General features: G+C 38.3%; 1 long non-coding RNA gene and 1 pseudogene across 1 annotated transcript in view; one reads left to right on the forward strand and one right to left on the reverse strand.

Moving 5' to 3' along the window:
* Nucleotides 1-21,999, reverse strand: part of LOC145534518 (uncharacterized) — a 420,000-nt gene that overhangs the window by 156,137 nt on the left and 241,864 nt on the right. The window lies entirely within an intron of this gene.
* The window catches only part of LOC145534830 (cytochrome c oxidase subunit 2 pseudogene), a 44,486-nt pseudogene that overhangs the window by 21,837 nt on the left and 650 nt on the right, over nucleotides 1-21,999 (forward strand).

Genomic DNA, 21,999 nt, shown 5'->3' on the forward strand with positions numbered 1-21,999 from the left:
TGTTACTAATGTTCTTGTAGATTCCTAACTTTCCTTTTGCCTCCAACTTTGGGTGAGTTCAACTGTCTGCCTTGAATATTGATGAAATTATACAAGATTGGAACTTCTAAACAAGAGACAGAGAGAGAGACCTTCACTGAGGCCTCCCTATACCTAGAAACGCTGTTAAGTCTTTCTGGGTAATTCAGGTTTCCTCTAAACTTTCCACACATGCCTACTGCAAATCTTCCCCTCCCCTCTCCTACTCTGCATTCAGGAGATGAATCTGTAGAGAAAACAGAAACTCTCAGATGGGAAGATGTCCACTTCCCTGAGACCAAGCATATAAGCCTTCATCTGCACCCATTCTCTTCTCTCTATTTTGGACAAGAACTTGCTTCTATCCCAGACCAATCTAATTCATTCTTAGAAACATACACTATTATTCTTTTTTTTTCACTATTATTCTTATAATTCACCTTCTTCCTCCCTTGCAGTTCCTTTGAACTGTTATTAAATGCTCTCAATTTGTCCCATTAAAACAAATAAGAAATAAAGTGAAAATCCCTCAACTTTTCAACCCCGTTTGGTAATGCACTCTCTTTCTCATAGCCATATTTTTCAAAACACACATCAAAACCCTATATTTCAATTTCTCATTTTTCTGTGCACTGTTCAATAACTGTCAGTCTGGTTTTCTACTTATTCATTTCCCCGGCACTATTTTTCCAAGGATCACCCGTGATCTCCAAGTCATTAAAACCTATTGATTTTGCCTAGTCTTCGTCTTACCTCATGTATAATCAACATTCAAATTTCTTAAGTACTCCCTTGTAAGTAAAATAATCATTTTGGGGGGATTTCCTGATAAACGATCTCCAGATTTTTTTTTCCTACCTCTATGATAGTCTTTGCCAAATTTTCAAGTTTGTTCTCTTCTACCTAAGCTAGTAAATACGATTTCTTTAAGACTCAGCCTTGAGTTCATACATTTTCTCACTCAATATTTTACCCCTGGGAGATCTTATTTATAGCTTCAGCTTTAATTACTGTTCATTTTCAGATCACTCACAAATACTTCTCTTTCATCCTAAGCTTCTTTTCTTAGCTACAGCCCTGCTCATCCAAATGTGAACTTGTGATTCCTCTTAAATAACTCATGGAAATGTTAAAGTAAGCAAGGTGAAAACCAAGTCTCCTGATTTTCTTCCCTGAAACTGACTCTCTCCTAGAGTTTCCCATTACAGTAAATGGCTCACCATTCAGCCAGTTGAACAAATCAGAAATTTAAGAGTCATCACGTGTTTCCATCACACCTTTCTTCATCAGGACCTGTGAGTTTTCTTTCTTATATATCTCTTTAATCTACGAATTCCTCTTTATCTTACCACCCTCGTCTAAGCCACCACCACCTTTTAACTGACTACTCCAATAGTACCGTCTATGGGGTCGCACAGAGTCAGACACGACTGAAGCGACTTAGCAGCCAACAGTACATTCATTCATCTACTTGCATCTACTCTGGCCCCTCTTTAAGTCCCAGAGTAACACCACCACCCTAATCTCCTGACTAATCCTGGTTAAGACTCTTGGTGGCTTTCCATCGCCTTCAGGATAAAGACATGGATTCTTTCACATGGTCCCGCCATGATCTGCCCCATGACTATTGCTGGCTGCCCAGTTTGGCTTCCCTTGTGGCTCAGACGGTAAAGCATCTGCCCGCAACGCGGGTGACACAGGTTCGATCCCTGGGTTGGGAAGATCCCCGGGAGAAGGAAATGGCAACCCACTCCAGTACTCTTGCCTGGAGAACCCCATGGACAGAGGAGCCTAGTAGGTTACAGTCCATGGGGTCGCAAAGAGTTGGACACGACTGAGCGACTTGACTTCACTTTCTTTCTTTCTTTCAGTCTGCTCTTGGCTCCCACGTTACTGTACCTTCCTCACTGGTCCCCAGGTTACCTCCAGGCCATGTGCTCACCTTTCTCTCTCACATAATCTTGGTCTCACATATGCTAATCCCCTTTCCTAGAGTCATCTTCCTTCCTCATATTGCCTGAATAATTTCTCTTTATCCCTTGGGATCTCAGTTTAAGTGTCACATCCTTAGAAAAGCTTTCCATAACCTTTTGGACTAAGTAAAAATCACTGCCACTACCATTGTACAGTTTTACAGTACTGTGTCTTCTCAATATCCCTCTTTGGTAGACTTTATTTGATTAATATTTCTTTTTTCCCCCACTACTGTACAAATTGCACATGGACAGCAATCGTGCCAATATTCCTATTTTATCACTAGAATTTAACATAGTATTACAACATTTAGCTTCATGCTTGATATTTGTACACTCATTTAACAAATATCCTTTGTATTTATATTATAAACTGATATACATAAATAAAAGTTCAGTTCAGTCCAATCACTCAGTCATGTCTGACTCTTTGTGACCCCATGGACTGCAGCATGCCAGGTCTCCCTGTCCATCACCAACTCCCAGAGTTTACTCAAATTCATGTGCATCGAGTCGGTGATGCCATCCAACCATCTCATTCTCTGTTGTCCCCTTCTCCCACCTTCAATCTTTCCTAGCATCAGGGTCTTTTCAAATGAGTTGGCTCTTTGCATCAGGTGGCCAAATTATTGGAGTTTCAGCTTCAACATCAGTCCTTCCAATGAATATTCAGGACTGATCTCCTTTAGGACAGACTGGTTGGATCTCCTTGCAGTCCAAGGGACTCTCAAGAGTCTTCTCCAACACCACAGTTCAAAAGCATCAATTCTTCGGTGCTCAGCTTTCTTTATAGTCCAATTCTCACATCCATACATGACTACTGGAAAAACCATAACTTTGACTAGACGGACCTTTGTTAGCAAAGTAATGTCTCTGCTTTTTAATATTCTATTAAGTGATTATACTTAAGAAATTATAATTTAAAAAGCAGTGCAAATTTGAGAAAGGACAAATTAACCCTTTTCAGAAACACTATCCACACACTATGAAAATATTAGTGATTCCTCTAAGATTGTATAATCTTATTCTACTTGTCAAATGCTACATCACCCTGAAACTCTAATCTCATATCATCAAGATTCTGCATCTGCAGTTGGATTAGAAAAATCTGCATTGTCTTATCCATGATTATTTAGTGTATTTTTTTACTTTACAGCTCTCTATGGTGACTTGCAATCTCAAAGCAAAGGATTATTTGCTTTTTATCTGTAATCACAACTGAGGATGTGACAGCAGAAATGCCAGCCATTATTGTTAAGGCTTCTTTTTTTATCTTAAAGGCTAAGTGTGTTTATTTTGCTTCTATGGTAAAATAGTTCTATTTTTTTCATTGATCACTTACCAAGGGGTGATCACTCAAAGAACTAAATTTGCAGACAAAATCTGCCACTTGCCAGAGTCTTTCAATCTGTCTCCATTCTGAAATGATGGATCCCCCTTGCTTACAGTATATACACACGTACACCCAAGAAACAGATTGCTAGTAGCACAGCTGTTAACGTTCGTGTATTTAATTTCAACAGTGGGCACAAGACTTTTTTCCTCTTAAGTGTAAACCTCAAATCATACTAATTCCCATTTATTAATTTATTATTTATCCTTATAACTAATCAAGAAGGAATTTATCCATCTCTGTTTCCTGCCAAGGTCTGTAATATCTGACAATATAAATAATTCTTACACTAATATTCCATAAAACCATAAAAATATTAAAAGAACTGGACAAAAATACACTGCTTCTATGTACTTCAGTAATCACATGATGTAGACATTGGGAATTCCAATAGTTGAGAGATGTACTTACTAAGAAAAAAGTCTACAAATACAAAGTACGTGTGCTTTGTGCCTAGTCGCTCAGTCGTATCTGACTCTTTGTGACTCAATGGACTGTAGCCTGCCAGCCTCCACAGTCCATGAGGATTCTCCAGACACGAATATGGGAATGGGTTGCCATGCCCTCCTCCAGGGGATCTTCCCAACCCAGGGATCGAACCCAGGTCTCCCACATTGCAGGCAGATTCTTTACAGTCTGAGCCACCAGCGAAGCCCAAGAATAGTGGATCGGGTAGCCTATCCCTTCTCCAGGGTATCTTCTCAACTCAGGAATCCAACTGGGGTCTCCTGCATGGCAGGTGGATTCTTTACCAGGTGAGCTACCAGGGAAGCCCCACACAAAGTATGTAATAAAACAAAAAACCAAGTCATTATTGTTAGAACTAAAGATTATTGTCTTTGCCATCTCACATTTGCTAATACAAGACATACTCTGAGAAGATGAAAGTGAAGGTGATAGATGGGAAAGTCTCTCAAAATTCTGAGAAGAAAGTAAGTTCTGGAAATATATAGCACCATGAGCAGAATGTATAAGATAGATGAGAACAGTATCAGTGGTTCAAAAAGTATTGAAAATGATCCTTAATGAGGGGTTAGCTAATCACAGAGTAATCAAGGAAATACTCTATCTTAAGGGGAACCCTAAGAAATTGAGGAATGGAATAGGGCAGAAAAAGCCAATTTTCATCCTTTTACTGAAGACTGATGCCATCAATAAAAATGTAATATTCATAATGGCTGGTTTAACCGATCTGATTGTTGACTGTGATAACAGGTACATTTACTCTCTAAAAAAAGTTAGGGTTTCTAGGAACTTTTATAAGTATGTCATTAATTAGGACTATGAATTGTTAATGCAGCATTTGCTAAGCATCTAGGAAGAATTAACCCAGTTGCCAAGGGGATTAATTAAAAGTTTAGGCATTGGAATGATCTAATTGAGAAGATTGCTGAGACAGAAGTAAAAGGCATTTTATATCATTTCCATTTTGTACCTGAAAGTGTTGAGCCCAAGGAGAGTTAATTATCTTCCCTGGAGGACACCAGAGAACAGAAACAGCAGAGGCATCTGACTTCTGCTCTTTGCTACTTTAAGAAATTTAAGGCAACCTGGACACACTGAGATAATCTTTCATGTTTTGTTTCATTCTAGGTTTCTTGAGCTTTTAAAGCTAAGCTGGAGAGTTAATCACTCTTAAATACAATTCTCCAACTCTCTTTAGCTTCAGACTCATTTATACAGCTAACTGCCTAATTGACACCTCTACCTGAACATCTTACAGGGAATTCTACCTTAATGAAAATGGAACTATCCCCCCAAATACCTGGACACACACATACACACCTGCAAAACCTTTTTTACTTCTACTTTATCAATAGTTCACTACATCTATCCTGTCACTTGGACTAGAAATCTGAGTCACCTTTGGCTCCTTTTTCCCAACATCCAATTATTCTTCTGGGTTTCCCCATTTTTCCATCTGAAATCAGAGCAGGGAAACATATAGAATGCACCTGACTTACAGCCCATAAAACAAGGCAATCCACAAGTCAGGGGTTTTCCTTAACAAGGATCCTCTAATTTCTAAAATTATAATGGATATATATGATAAGTGCCTCAATTTAATCTCCATACTACTATACCTATAAATCAAAGTGGCCAGATGCCTTGAAATGCTCACAAGTATATTCAAGGGAGCAGGAATCTGACAGAGTTAGGTGCTAAGAAACTTTATAAATTTCTACTTAAGTTTCCTAAATTTACACTTCTATTTATGCTCATTTATGTTTTCCTTCTTGGTAAAATTACATGATAGCTATTTACATAACGCTTAAACATCTAGCCAGCTATTTCCTGCCGGTGGTCCACATAACCAATTATTTCATTTAATTAAATGCTTTCAAACTGCTGTAACCAGCCAAGTCATTGACCAAGCTTGCTTATAAATGAATCCTTGGATACCAACATAGGACAATACCATCAGTAAAAAAAAAAACTTTAACAAACAAAATGCTCCAATAGGCTGGGCAGCTGGTGATTATGCACTCAGACTTGAGAAGCTGCTTGAATTTAGTTATAAAACCTTAAAATATTTCAAAAAATTAAGCCAGCCAATCATAATCATTTTTAAAAGCATTTTCCAAAATCAGATCCAGTGTGTGTTGCTGTTCCCTTATTAGATAGATAAGGCATAGTTGTTCATTTTAGAAAATTAGAAAGTTCCAGCAAAGAAAAGAAGAGGACCCCTCTTAACACCATGGGGTTTATTTCTGAGCAATGTCAGAGGGGCTTTAGTCTGAGCTACATCTTCTCCAGAAAAGTAGGTTTGTGAGGGGTGTGTGTGTGTGTGTATTTATGTTTTTAGTGCTAATATCAAATAATGGTCAATACAGATTAAAAGCAATATATATCCACTCCTAGGTAGTTGCCCAAGTGAAACAAAACCCTATGTTCCCACAAAACTCTAACCCTGAAATGCTGATAGCAGCTTTGTTCTTAATCACCAAAACTGGAAACCACCCAGATGCCCTTCATCTGAGAAATGGATAAAGAATCTGTGGGACATCCATACAATGAAATACTATTTAGCGATAAAAAGAACCAAACTGTCACATGTAAACCCATGGCTGATTCATGTCAATGTATGGCAAAAACTACTACAATATTGTCAAGTAATTAGCCCCCAACTAAAATAAATAAATTTAAAAAAAAAAGAACCAAACTGTCAATTCATACAACACAGATGAATCTCAAATACATTTCGCTAAGTGAAAGAGGTCACACTGAAAAGATTATGTACTGTATGATTCCATTTATATGATATTCTGGAAAAGGCAAGACCCTAGGGAGGAAAAAAGATTAGTGAGCACCAGAAGTTAACTGCTGAGAGAAGATCTGACCACAAGAGATAGCATGGGGGAACGTCTGGGGGGGAAAGGAGAGACAGATGTACTTTATGTTGTTTAAAAGACTCTGTGCATGTTGGAAATACATAGAACTTAACAACAAAAGGGGTGAATTTTATCATATGAAAATGTAAAATATATTATGCAGAAGCCTGTATATGTTTCCCCTTTGTTTTTGTTTGTGTGTGTGTGTATACACACACACACACATGACATCCATAGTATACATCATAAAACACAAAATTATGTACCATTTTTCTGGTGGTACATAAACAAGAAACCAATCAGAATGGTCATCCCTACAGAAGAAGATTAGAGGTCCCAAGGTGGAAGTCTTGATTTTCATTATTTATATTAACACTATAAACCATGAAAAGGCAAAGGGAGAAGAGGGAGGCAGAGGATGAGATGGTTATGTAGCACCACCAACTCAATGGACAAGAACTTGAGCAAACTCTGGGAGATAGTGGCGGACGGGGAAACCTGGCGTGCTGCAGTCCACGGGGTCACAAGGAGTCAGACTCGACTTAGCGACTGAAACCGATTGGCATGTAACTTTTCAAATAAAAGAACACCAAACTAAAAGAAAATATAAACATTTTGATGTTGCAATAGACACTTTTTAGGTAAATTTTCCTTTCTGACCACACAAACTAAATATCCTCTTTCCCTGAATATGGGTCCAATTAGGTTATGGAAAAGTCTGACAGTTACTTGGTGACAGAAGCTGTCTGAACACTGCAGTGACACGCTCTCCCTGTCCATGGGAGATTTTAACAGTTACTCCCTGGTGAGCAGTACAAGCCAAAAATCAATGAAGGTAGAAGCAGCAGGTTGTTCCATGGTGGAACATGGCCTTAGTCTCATCAATAGCAGTCAGCACACTCTTGGGAAGTAAAAAAGATTCAGAAAAATAAGTTCAGTGCACAGGATACCTGGTAAAAACTGGAAATTGGGCACTGCAGGCAAATTCTTTACTGTCTGAGCCACCAGGGAAGACCATGGAGTGGGTTGCCTATCCCTTTGCCAGGGCATCTTCCCAACCCAGGAATTGAACTGGGGTCTCCTGCATTGCAGGCAAATTCTTTACCAGCTGAGCTACCAGGGAAGCCCCATATATATGAGGATGTTACTAAGTTTTCCATTCAAACTGCCAATGAAACATATTAGAGATTGTAGGATTCACTTGTCATCAAGACCTTTAAGCAGCATGGTTGCACAACTGGACTCACTGCTAAGTCTCTAATGATTGGACACAGTACTGGCTTCCTCCTCCAGGGTTATACTAGATTCAGGGGAAAAGTGACTACCTCACTGATGACACATCTCAGACATCCAGGAGGCTTTGTCATGTTTTAAAGAGATGGTTCTAGAACTGCATCTAATAAAAAGTAACATAAAGACTGGAATTTTTAAAATCTGTATGTTTATATGTATGTATATCTGAATGAGCATATATTTCTGAGTTATTCTATGCTTCCTGGATCGGTAGTCTATGAAATATTTCATTGGGAAATTTCTGCTTCATTCTGTCTATATTTTCATAAAGGCAAACTGTGTTTATAGAGTAGGTATATTAGAAAACAGCTGTTCGATCCACCATGAAAAGGGTGCTGTTTTTGTTCAACAACACACCTATATATCATCTCAGCTGCTTTTTTCATTTTTTAAAATGACATCTTTCAAATCACAAATGTTGATTTCTATTAAGGGCAATTTTTGTTTTTTATGTTTAGTGCATTTTAAATAAAATTTAATAAAGATTTTCCTATATCAAGCTTACAAAGATATTCCCCAGTGTTTTCTTTCAGAAAACATTATAATTTTAGATTTTATGTTGAACACTATCTAATTTGTTGGTATAGAGTTGTTCATATTACTTTACTATTGTTTTAGTGTACATGAGATTTATACTGATATTCTTTCTTTCATTTCTGATATTAGCTATTTGTGTCCTCTTTCTTTTCATTAGTTAGTATAAGTAGAGGCTTATGAATTTTACTGATGTTTTCAAAGAAACAGCTTTTGGTTTTATTGATTTTATTGACTTCTCTATTGATTTCCCTTTTTCAATTCCACTGATAATTATATCAATTCTTATTATTTCTTTTTTCTACTTACTTTGGAGTTAATTTGCTCTTCTTTTAATGATTTTAGATTTTTTTGATATATGTATTCAATGCTATAAATTCCTCTCTAAGCACTGCTCTAATTGCATCTCCACAAATACTGACAAGTTAACTTTCACTTTTATTTATACCAAAATGTTTTTAAAGTCTCTTGAGATCTCTTTGATTCAAGTGTTATTTAAAAGTGTGTTGTTTAACTGCCAAATTTTTTCCAGAATCTTTCTATTATCAATTTCTACTTTAATTTCATGTTGTTTGAGACCAGACAGTGAATGGTTTCTATTTTTTCAAATTTGTTAAGGTAAGTTTTATGGCCCAGAAGGTGGTATATTTTGATGAACGTGTAATCTGCTGTTGTTGGAAGTAGGGTATTAGTGTCTATTATAACCAGTTGACTGACGATATTGTTGAGTTAAACTATGTCCTTACTGATGGCTCAGTTGGTAAAGAATCCACCTGCAATGCAGGAGACCCCAGTTTGATTCCTGGGTCAGGAAGATGGACTGGAGAAGGGATAGGCTACCCATTCCAGTATTCTTGAGCTTCCCTTGTGGCTCAGCTGGTAAAGAATCACCTGCAGTGTGGGAGACCTGGGTTCAACATCTGTGCTGGGAAGTTTCTGGAGAAAGGAAAGGCTACCCACTCCAGTATTCTGGCCTAGAGAATTCCATGGACGGTATAGTCCATGGGGTCACAAAGAGTTAGACATGACTGAGCGACTTTCACTTTCACTTTTACTGATTTTGTACCTGTTGGATTTATATCTGAAAAAAAAAAAGAGTGTTGACATCTCTAGCAATAATAGTGAATCTATTTCTCCTTGCAGTTCTATTCATTTTTTATTTATATATTTTGATACTTTTAGGCACATACATGTTAAGTTGCCTTATATCTTCTTGGGGAATTAGCCACTTTATTATTATGTAATGCCCTTCTTTATCACTAACAATTTTCCTCTCTTTGAAGTTGGCTCGGTCCAAAATTTATATAGCTACTCTCTCTATAACTTCACATATATTCATTTATATATATATATACATATGAATTCATTCATGCAATCAGGAAACATATGCTTTGTGTGACTCTAATTCTTGGAAGAATTGACGCATTTGAACTGTGGTGTTGAAGAAGAAGACTCTTGAGAGTCCCTTGGACTGCAAGAAGATCAAACCAGTCAATCCTAAAGGAAATCAATCCTGAATATTCATTGGAAGGACTGACGCTGAAGCTGAAACTCCAATACTTTGGCCACCTGATGTGAAGAGCTGACTCATTGGAAAAGACCCTGATGCTGGGAAAGACTGAAGGCAGGAGGAGAAGGGGATGACAGAGGATGAGATGGTTGGATGGCATCACTGTCTCGATGGACATGAGTCTGAGCAAGCTCTGTATGTTGGTGATGGACAGGGAGGCCTGGCGTGCTACAGTCCATGGGGTTGCAAAGAGTTGAATGTGACTAAGCGACTGAACTTGGAAATTTGTTGAGATTCACTTTATGACTCAGTCTGTGGTCAGTTTTTATAAATATATTGTGCAGAGGGGAGGTAAGTGCATTCTGTAGTTACCAAGTGGAATATTAGATTAATTTTTATAATTTTGCTCTTCAAATAAGTTTACATCTTTTATCTATTGAAAGTAGAGTGTTGAAAATATCCTATAATTGATTTACTTCTGTTTTTGCTCTGTATAAAATTATAAGAGCATATTGTTAAGTACATACAAATATAGAGTTGTCTTTTCCTAATAATCTACCCAATAACAGAATGATATTTTCATCAGATTCATTTCCTTAAATTTGGTGTACAGCTTTCTCTTTTTTCTCCTGGATTTGATACGGGACCACTTGTTCCCAAACCATGTAAGATCACTGAAGAACTACTGAGGGAAGACAGTGTGAAACCATATACTGACGATAACATACAGCTAACAACTAGCTCAATGACATGCTTCATCCCTTCATTATTTCTCACTGTATAACAAACTACTGTAAGACGCAGTAGCATAAAATAAGAAGCATGTTATTAATTACAGTAGATCATCTGCGCAATTGTTCTGATCTTGGCCAGGCCCACCCATGCATCTGCTGTTGGCCGGCCGGCGGTCTGTGAGCTACTTAGTCTTGAAGATGATCAGGTCTTCGCTCCACGTGGTTTCTCATTCTCCAGCAGGCTTGCTGTGCCCGTGGCAGAAGCTCATAGAGAAGTCTGAAACAGTGCCAGGCCTCTTGAGGCCTATGCTTGGAACTGGCTCAGCATCATCTCTGTTGAATGTATTGGCCCAAGCTAGTTACAAGGCCAGACTAAATGAGAGCTGGGGAAATAGAACTCCTTCTGACTGGAGGAACAGCAAAATCACATTGCAAAGGGTGTGGATGGAGGGAGGGATCAAGAATTTGGGACATTTTTACAGTCTATCACATACCTGAATCTTTTGGGGCCTGCTATGTAACAGAAAAGGAAGGGGCCAAAATGATTTCTTTCCTTTTATTCTTACTTGTAAGATGAAACTACATCTAAATGATCCCTGAAATTAAGCATAATGTGAATGGAGAAAATTATAGAGAAAATAGGCAAAAGAGGATGGAGAGGTAATCTCAAACCTTTATTTTTTCACAAAGTTAATTCTAGGAATGCTTTGCTAGCTTTCCTGGTACATAACATTTATTGTTTATAAATATTTTTTAAAAAATTTATGTATGTTTTTGGCTGTTCTGGGTCTTTGTTGCTGCACATGGGCTTTCTCTAGTTATAGCAAGCCGGGGCTACTCTCTAGCTGCAGTGCACAGACTTACTGTGGTGGCTTCTCTTGTTGCAGAGCACAGGCTCATCAATGAGATGAGGCCATCTAGGGCTATTTTACACTGAACCTGGACCAGCTCCTGTGTTCCCTGCAGACCATGCCAGAAACTCAAATATATATGAAGTCCCAGAGTATGAAGGTATCTAGGCTTTCTGTTTAAGAATAAGCATAAAAGAATTGAGTAGAATCTTGACTCTTTTAGTGCCCTACAAAAAAAAAAAAAAAAAACACCTTACCTTTGCTGTGGACTTCCACCTCTAAATCTCTAATTACCTTTAAATGACTGGTTATGGTTCAGTCATCCAGGGATTTATCTAAATCCTTCTTTAACCCACTTAAACTTTCAGCTAGTGTAATCTCTTGGGAGTATCAAGTTTCATATATGTTTTGAGAGTTCCCAACCCTTTAAGGTGTAATTATGTTCCCTTGAGTGAAAAGAAAAAGCATTTGGTACTTATGGGTTTCAAATCCATTTAGAAAAAAGACTGCAGCCTTCTAGCTTGTGTTAAAGTCAAAAAGGAAAAATAAAGAGATTATGTCTGTATATCTAGAGGCTTTTTATTTTGTAACATAAATTAAGATTAAGATGACTTTCTTCTTAAAATTCTTTATGAACTTTACTTGTTTACCCATATTCTAATAAAGTTGGTAAAACTTTCTTTTCTGTTTCTAAAAAACCAAAATTGCTTATCATTGGGTTTTCCCCCTGGTCCCTCAGTGCTGGTACATGAAAATAATGCATCAAGTTACCATTTTATAATTGCACTTTTATTCCTCTTTTAAAGCCATTTCCCATTTTTCTCCTATTGAAAATGTTCAAGGAGAAAAAAACCTCATAACTTCCTCACTTCCTGTGGGAGTTAATGGCTGCTAAGGATAATAACTAGAAGAATGTGTACTATATGGTAAAATAATTCTCCACAGTTTCCAGAATGGAACAATTTCATAGTCAAGTATTTGAACTATAGAGTTTAAATGGTGAAAATTAAATAAAAACAAATTCCTGAACAGCTGACTATGGTTTTTAAGACTGGAGATTTACCTATATAATCCTATATATCTCCAATTGTATATAATCATATTTAGGGACTGGACTGTTTTCAAGATTTTTGTTTCATTTCTGAGTTTTGTTTCAAGTATTAATTCTATTATCAAAATACCGGGGCTTTAGGTCATAGTGAGAGACTCACAGGCACGATTCACTCATGTCTTAAAGACTGTGAAGAAAAGAACTATGAGTCCATCTACCTCCCCTGCTCTTCTCCTCACTATAAATTACTCTGGGATGAGGGGGAACGTGAGTTATAATAAATCTGAGCTGAAATATCTGAGAGAGCAGAAATTTGCCAACTATGTTTGATGAAAGTATATTGGAAGGTTCTTGTCTTGGAAATAGATCCTTTAATCTGCTACTGGTAAATCTAGCTGGTGGGGGGGTTGTTGAAATTCCATGGGTTAGGAGGAGACCCCACCCCATTCCAACCTCATGTTAGAGCTCTCTCAGACTCAAGACACATGTGCAGCGCAGGCCACTGAGGATTGGGCCCAACTCTTTATGCCATTCCCATCCCTTACACTAGGCAAACACAGACGCAATGTCTTATGCTGCTCCTGAGGGAAACAACGGCAAATAAGAAAAGAAGGTAACTCTCAGTTGCTGCACTGGTACCCACATCGCCTAGACTCTGGGTAAACTGCCAGCCCTCCGCATGCTTCTAAAGATCTAAGTGACCTCTGTTCCTACATGGAAGACCTATTGTTCAAAGTCCGAATGCTTGTAGGCTTGACCTAAGTTACTCTTAGAATAGTGAAGATTAAGTTTGGGCTGTCTGCACTGCAAAATGGAAATAGGAAGCACACGTTTAGTTGTAAATTTAGAGAAAAAACAAATATGGTAAGCCCTTTGCTGATTATTAATTCCAAATCTAAGCTAGAATGATTGATAAGTATTCATGCCATCCCTTAAAAAAAAAAAAAGAACCTTTGAAGAAGAGAAAAGGGCCATTCCTAAGTTATTCAAAACCACTGCTCATACCAAGGTTAGGTACTAATATTTCGATATCACTTTTTCATACAGCCATAGCTACAAGTGTTAACCTTGAATAAGAAGGCCAAGAGTACACTTTGGTGTGAATGTAAATTGGTATAGCCAATATAGAAAACAATATGAAAGTTTCCCAAAAAACTAAAAAAGAGTTAGCATATGATCCTGCAATCCCACTCCTGGGCATATATCCAGAGAAAACTAATTTGAAAAGACACATGCACTCAATATTCATAGCAACACCATTTACAACAGCCAAGATATGGAAGCAAACTAAATTTCCATTGACAGATAAACTGATAAAGATTTATCATTTATATATAGATATATGTAAAATTACTCATTCATAAAAAAGAATGAAATGATACCATCTGAAGCAACAGTGATGGACCTAGAGATTACCATACTAAGTTAAGTAGACCAGAAAAAAATAAATATCATATGATATCAATTACATGTGGAATCTAAAACCGTGATACAAATGAACTTATTTACAAAATAGAAGAAGACTCAAAGACACAGAAAACAAACTTAAGGTTACCAAAGGGGAAGAGAGGAGACAGGATAAATTAGGAGTTTGGGATCAGCAGATACAAACAACTATATATAAAATAGATAAATAACAGGGTCCTACTGCATCCCACAGGGAATTATATTCAATATCATGTAACAAACTATGATGGAAAAAATGTAAAAAAGTATACACACACACATGTACAACTGAATCACTTTGCTGTACAACAGAAACTAACACAAAATTATACATCAACTATACTTCAATTGAAAAAAATGCCAAGAATGTTTTCACATAGTTTATAGCCCTAGGCTAAAACAGACTATATTGATGGATAAAGACTTCATATCCAAGTCTACACTGTAATGAACTCACATACATCTAATGTTCCCTTGAGTGCAACAGTTAAGTACAGTTGATACTTGTGGCCTTCGTAGCTTCTCAGGGAAGAAAGTCTCCCCATTTGAAATTCAAATGCAAAGTAAGTATGTAGATATAACATCTCTTAACATTTCTTCTTTGCTGAAACACACAGGGATAAGGAGAATGCAGTCAATGACTACATTTGGTATTGCCATTGGAATACATCTAAAATATGGCCCACTGACAAAAAGAACCCTTGCTAAGGCAACACTATTTGAAATGTGCTGCTTGCATGTTAATCTGCTAAGAGATGTTCTTACCTACATATTATATAATGAAAACAAAGAAACAAATAAGCACACAAAGAATTCACTGAGAAGCAGTCAACGTGCTGTAGAATAAGTCACATTTTATTTACCAACCAAATTAAGTATAAACATATATATTAACACGCATACACATGTAAGAAGGTATAGACACATACTTACATGTGTGTGCATGTGTGTATGTATAAACAGAGGCAGAGGCAGAGAGAGAGAAATATCTGAAGATGGAAAAAGAAAATGTTAAACTGGTACAGATGCAACCTTAGGTATGGTTAAAGGAAGTATCTCTGTCCTGGAGGATGTTTTTTTCCTTTGAGAGGTTTTTTTCTACCTTTTGCATTAAATATGTCAATTTCTTTATCCCTTGCCATTCTGCATCGAAATGTTCATTTTCATGCATTTAAGTATGCAGATGAATTATGGAGATTTTTGGTACCAAATATTTTTGTCTGAAACTGCTTAAAGTTTGTACTTTTAGTGTTCTTCACATACTTTTCTAAAGTTCTAATTACTGGCTTCCTAATTTGGCTCTCAAGTTTGAAGTTCCTATAATGAAGAAATAACTAATTCTAAAAATGCCTATCACATCACAGATATCTATTATTATATTCTTTAATTGGTACCTTTCACTACTTATAGTCAAATCCCCTTATCATATTTTAACTCATTCTCAAGCCCATGCCTGGCCAACACGGCTATCCAACACCAAGGTCGGTCTCTTTCCCCACCCAGCCACCCCTTCCCTACCCAACCCTTTCACCCTCTCTTTTTTCCCTCCCTTAAGCCCCTGAAATTTTCTGAGAACCAAAGAAACTTGCCTGGAACGAAGAAATTATCCGTTTCCAATTCCAGATAAACACAAGTGAAGAGTCTGATCCATCAACGTCAGGCCCTATTTCAGGCTACCATTGCTGCCACTGAAAACCAATCTCACAAAGATTTGGAGATGATTCTCTGAACCTGGTATGTGAATGTTTTATTTTACATTGAGGAACAATGACCACATTCCTTTCACTATTACAATCACTTAAGGAAATATTCCTCTTGGGCTCCCAGGTATTCAACTCCTAAGTAAGAATCCGTACTTAATTTATATCCATAAAATGTATTCATTATTCTCAAATACTGGTCTCCAGGTCAGAGCATCTGGATAGGGAAGAGATATTTTGCTTATCAAAAACACTAAATTACTCTTCCTTTCATGACATAGGCAGTCATAAATCGAAGTCACCAATCAGGATTTCCATTTCTTAAAAGATGAATTCCTCTTCACGGTCGATGGGGGCCTTAGTTAGAGCCATCTTAATCTATCACAGAAGTTCATTATGACAGCAGTGAATCTCAAAAGAAAACCAATTGGTGTCTTGATCATTTTCTTTCCAGGAAGATCCTCATCCTTTGTGAGAATACATCAACTTCTTCCCCACGCCCATTTCTATGTACCAAGGAAAACTGAGGAAAGCAGTGTTTGACAAACCACAAAAAGATACTCGTGTATTTCCCCTAAAGCAATGAGTACTTACTTGAAACTTATTTTTAAATGGGATAATGCAATTGATTGTTCCCAGGACAGCTCAAGTCTGCTCTAAGGTGGGTTACTGTCTACAGCTCTAGACCCAGAAGTGGTGAGCCTAATTTCAACTTCTACCTTGCTCATCAGCATTCACTGGAGACCACTGCAGTGCCTCACAACCATTTGCAGGTTATACTACACATAAAAAGTGATTATATTCATTTGACACATTGGGATAAACTGGAATGGGTCTGAGAGTGTCTATACAGGGCTTCATAAAAAAAAAAGAAGTCACATTCTTAATACAGTGTAACAATGTAAAAAATAGAATGAAAGTGATATAAAGAGTATTAACAATTAACTTTATATAAAACTTCTAAACAAAGAACTCCCAATTCTTGATGAGAAACTTGAGCTTGCTTTCATGAAAATAGGTGTTTTATGATTGAGCTGGATATTGGCAATTCCTTACCATGATTTTAACGATGATCTTTTTTTAAAATCCTTCAGAGTCACATCAAAAAAAAATCTTTATTCATATAGAGATAAAAAAATTTTAGCCATTTATCCATTTTTATAGATGCCTAAAAACTACCCGGTGCTCTGTGACAAACTAGAAGGATGAGATGGGGTAGAAGGTGGGAAGGAGGTTCGAGAAAGAGGGGACATATGTATACCTATGGCTGATTCCCTCCAATTAAAAATAAATAAGCTTTTTAAAATATAGCGAGTTGAATTATATATAAAAAAATCTAAATGCACAAACTTTTCTGTCACTTAGTAATGTCATCTTGAATTTTTTATAGCAATGCAAATGGACTTCAAATCCACATAAACTTTTGTAATTGAGGATATTTTAAAATAATAAAGAACACTGAAATTTGCAGAATAGGGGTTTATTTTGAGAGTGGCCATACTGCAGCTACTGTGCCTACACTAACCAATACAAACCACAAAAGACAAACTCAGGAGCCCACTTTGAAAATCACACCCTCCCGGAGCTCACTCATGGCCTCTGTGAACAACCACAATTCGTCATGAACTATGTTTTCTGTTTTACGTTCTGAACATGAACTATTCCAGCAGCAACCTGGACTACTTTGTTGTTGTTCAGTTGCTCAGTCGTGTCTGACTCTTTGCAACCCCATGGACTGCAGCACGCCAGGCTTCCCTGTCCTCCACCATCTCCCAGAGCTTGCTCAATCTCATGTCCATCTAGTTGGTGAAGCCATCCAACCATCTCATGCCCTGTCGTCCCCTTCTTCTCCTGCCCTCAATCTCTCCCAGCATCAGGGCTGCATTAACTGGATGTCAAGGTGGATTCCTACAAGGTACAGCATCTCCTTAGTGCCCGGCAGGCATTTTATAGCGACAAAGGGCGGCCAAATGTGCTTCTTGAGAGCCTGCCTGATGATCCGCAGGTGGAACACATGTAGAGGCTTAGACCAAGGTTCCAAGGCTGAGAGGATGGGTTTTCTCCATCAGTGTCACACCAGGCCACTTCAGCTCTTTCTGGGAACAAGTTAAGCCCTTATTTGGAGAAGGAAATGGCAGCCCACTCCAGTATTCTTGCCTCGAGAATCCTGTGGATGGAGGAGCCTGGTGGGCTGCTGTCCATGCGGTCACACAGAGTCGGACACAACTGTAGTGACTTAGCATGCATGCATGCATTGAAGAAGGAAATGGCAGCCCACTCCAGTATTCTTGCCTAGAGAATCCTGTGGATGGAGGAGCCTGGTGGGCTGCTGTCCATGCGGTCACACAGAGTCGGACACAACTGCAGTGACTTAGCATGCATGCATGCATTGAAGAAGGAAATGGCAGCCCACTCCAGTATTCTTGCCTGAGAATCCCAGGGACAGAGGAGCCTGGTGGGCTGCCGTCTATGGGGTCACACAGAGTTGGACACGACTGAGGCGACTTAGCAGCAGCAGCAGCAGCAGCAAGCCCTTATTTTCCTCACAAACTCTCATGGTTAGTTTCTCTCTAGGTCTTAGTAAATCTGCTCACTGTCCTTTCCCATCCGCTCACTTCTGAGGCTTTACTCTGTTCAGAATATTCAAATATTCAGTCTCCCTACACACACACACACACACACACACACACACAGACAAATACAAAAGCATCAAGTCTTAGTCCTTTTCTTCCCACGAAGTTTCTTGGCTCCTTAGGGGAACTTTTCTACCTCATACCATGTGTGTGAAGACTTGGAGCTCCACACACCATGGTATTGAGGAAGCTACTCCTTTGTCATAAGAAAAAGAAATCCTTTTCTAATTTTTCCTACAAAAATGTAGGCACCCATGTTCCTTGGAATACTGAAATGAAACTTGAGAGCTTTTTTCCAGTGAGAGTAATAATAATAGGACATTTACTGGGAAGTGTTGATGTCCCCAACATACAAATAGATGGCTTGGCAACTTCTCAATGGAAATTCTGTAGATAGCTAAGTCCTAGTTAAGATAGGCTTAACCTCCACTGAGTTTGGGTAAACTCCAGGAGTTGGTGATGGACAGGGAGGCCTGGCCTGCTGTGGTTCATGGGGTCTCAAAGAGTCGGTCACGACGGAGCAACTGAACTGAACTAACTTCCTACACATTTGGTAACTAAGTAGCTAGACTTCTCTCTGACACACACACTCAAACACACACACACAAATGAAAGACAGAGCTGATCAGAGAAAAAGAAATATTTTGAGCACTGCTGAATGTCTGGTTGAGTTAAAATACTTGAGACTAGATTTAATTTTTAATTTGCAGGGTTTTTTTTTCAATAGGCAAAAAGCATATATGTCAAGAGGGCCTCACCAACTCAATGGACAAGAGTTTGAGCAAATTCCAGGAGATGGGGAAGGACAGAGAAGCCTGGTGTGCTGTGGTCCATGGGGTCACAAAGAAACAGACCCACTAGTCACTGAACAATGTATGTCAGGATACCTCTATTCAAAGGACTCTTCTGTGTCTCTTTTTCTGTCTCGCATGACAGTCTTTTGGACTCTGTGGGAGAAGGCGAGGGTGGGATGATCTGAGAGAATAGCATTGAAACATGTATATTATCATACGTGAAACAGGTCGCCAGTCCAGGTTTGATGCATGAGGCAAGTGCTCAGGGCTGGTGCACTGGGATGACCCAGAGGGATGGGATGGGGAGGGAGGTGGGAAGGGGGTTCAGGATGGGGAACACATGTACACCCATGGCTGATTCATATCAATGTATGGCAAAAACCACTATAATACTGTAAAGTAATTAGCCTCCAACTAAAATAAATAAATTAATTAAGAAAACAAACAACAAAGGACTCTTGTGGTGCCCTTATTTTTTCTTACCCAACACCATACATTTTGTTTGGCAAAACACTTCTCTTTATAGCATGGTTTCAGCTCTCTATTTATGACCTGAATATTTTTTCACATCTACAATCCAAACTAGACCCTCCACCAGTTTGTGAGGGAGAACTTTGAGGAGTTTTTGCCTTTCATTAGGCACCATGCTTCAGAAGAATGTAGGTTCCAGGCCCTTCTTATGACCCATCCTATGGTGGTAATGACTGTGAAGACGATTTCCTATGGAATTCTGTTACCTCCTTTGAGGAGGATTTAAGGGTCAGGCCATTCCTCAGCCACAACTTTAAACACTAATAGGGCAAAGATTTTGCATATAGATTTCTCATCGAAACTCTGTAAACACAATTTATAACTCCATGTGTTTCAATAACTTTTAAAGTCGTATTTTGCAGAACCTGTCAGATCTGCTTGAGGACAAGGATTTATCATCATTATTTTTTTTTATTGCTATCATCTTCCCAGGAGAGAGAAATTTACTAAATGTGCTATGACCATCTGGGAACTTCAGCCATAAAGGACAATTTAAATAACATTTACTGAAATGTTCCACATTGATATTTTTCTTATTGATCAAGAATGTATAGTCAAGATATTTTCACAGCGATAACATTTCCTTTTTTCTATTTTTTCTATCTGGGACACTTCTCCTCCAGATAGAGGTGCTCAAATGTCATCTTTTAGTAAGATCTAACTTGACAACGATGAAAATTTGCAACCTGTCCACAGTATTCCCAATCTCCCTTACCGCACTATAATTTTCCCAAAACATTTATCAACTCTTAATATAAAAAATAATAATTATTTAATAGGTTTGCTATTTATGGTCTGTCTCTATATTCTGCAGTGAATACTCTACAAAGGTAGGGATTTTTGAGAGCTTAGTTCAGTAATGTTTCCCTCATTAATAGTACTGTGCTTAGCACATGGCAGTCACTCAATAAGAATTTGTTACGTGAAACCAGAAACAGACTCACAGACCTAGAAAACAAACTGATGGTTACCAAAGGGGAAGTGGAGGGGGAGGAGTTTGGGATTAGTAGATACAAACTACTATATATAAAATAGATAAACAGCAAAGTACTACTGTATAGCACAGGGAACTAAATTTGCTATCCTTCCAGATGTTCAAGCTGGTTTTAGAAAAAGCAGAGGAACCAGAGATCAAATTGCCAATATCTGCTGGATCATCAAAAAAGCAAGAGTTCCAGAAAAACATCTATTTCTGCTTTATTGACTATGCCAAAGCCTTTGACTGTGTGGATCACAATAAACTGTGGAAAATTCTGAAAGAGATGGGAATACCAGACCATCTGACCTGTCTCTTGAGAAACATGTATGCAGGTCAGGAAGCAACAGTTAGAACTGGACATGGAGCAACAGACTGGTTCCAAGTAAGAAAAGGAGTACGTCAAGGCTGTATATTGTCACCCTGCTTATTTAACTTACATGAAGAGTACATCATGAGAAACGCTGGGCTGGATGAAGCAGAAGCTGTAATCAAGATTACTGGGAGAAATATCAATAACCTCAGATATGCAGATGACACCACCCTTATGGCAGAAAGTGAAGAACTAAAGAGCCTCTTGGAGAAAGTGAAAGTGGAGAGTGAAAAAGTTGGCTTAAAGCTCAACATTCAGAAAACTAAGATCATGGCATCTGGTCCCATCACTTCATGGCAAATAGATGGGGAACAGTGGCTGACTTTTTTTTGGGGGGGGGAGTGGCTCCAAAATCACTGCAGATGGTGATTGCGCCATGAAATTAAAAGATGCTTACTCCTTTGAAGAAAAGTTATGACCAACCTAGATAGCATATTAAAAAGCAGAGACATTACTTTGCCAACAAAGTTCCTTATAGTCAAGGCTATGGTTTTTCCAGTGGTCATGTATGGATGTGAGATTTGGACAGTGAAGAAAGCTGAGCGCTGAAGAATTGATGCTTTTGATCTGTGGTGCTGGAGAAGACTCGTGAGAGTCCCTTGGACTGCAAGGAGATCCAACCAGTCCATCCTAAAAGAGATCAGTCCTGGGTGTTCATTGGAAGGACTGATTTTGAAGCTGAAACTCCAATACTTTGGCCACCTGATGCAAAGAGCTGACTTATTTGAAAAGACCCTGATGCTGGGGAAGATTGAGGGCAGGAGGAGAAGGGGACGACAGAGGATGAGATGGTTAGATGGCATCACCGACTCAATAGACATGGGTTTGGGTGGACTCCAGGAGTTGGTGATGGACAG

The sequence above is a fragment of the Giraffa tippelskirchi genome, chromosome 14 (genome assembly GCF_054371585.1).
Source record: "Giraffa tippelskirchi isolate mGirTip1 chromosome 14, T2T-mGirTip1v1.2.pri, whole genome shotgun sequence".
NCBI lineage: Eukaryota > Metazoa > Chordata > Mammalia > Artiodactyla > Giraffidae > Giraffa > Giraffa tippelskirchi.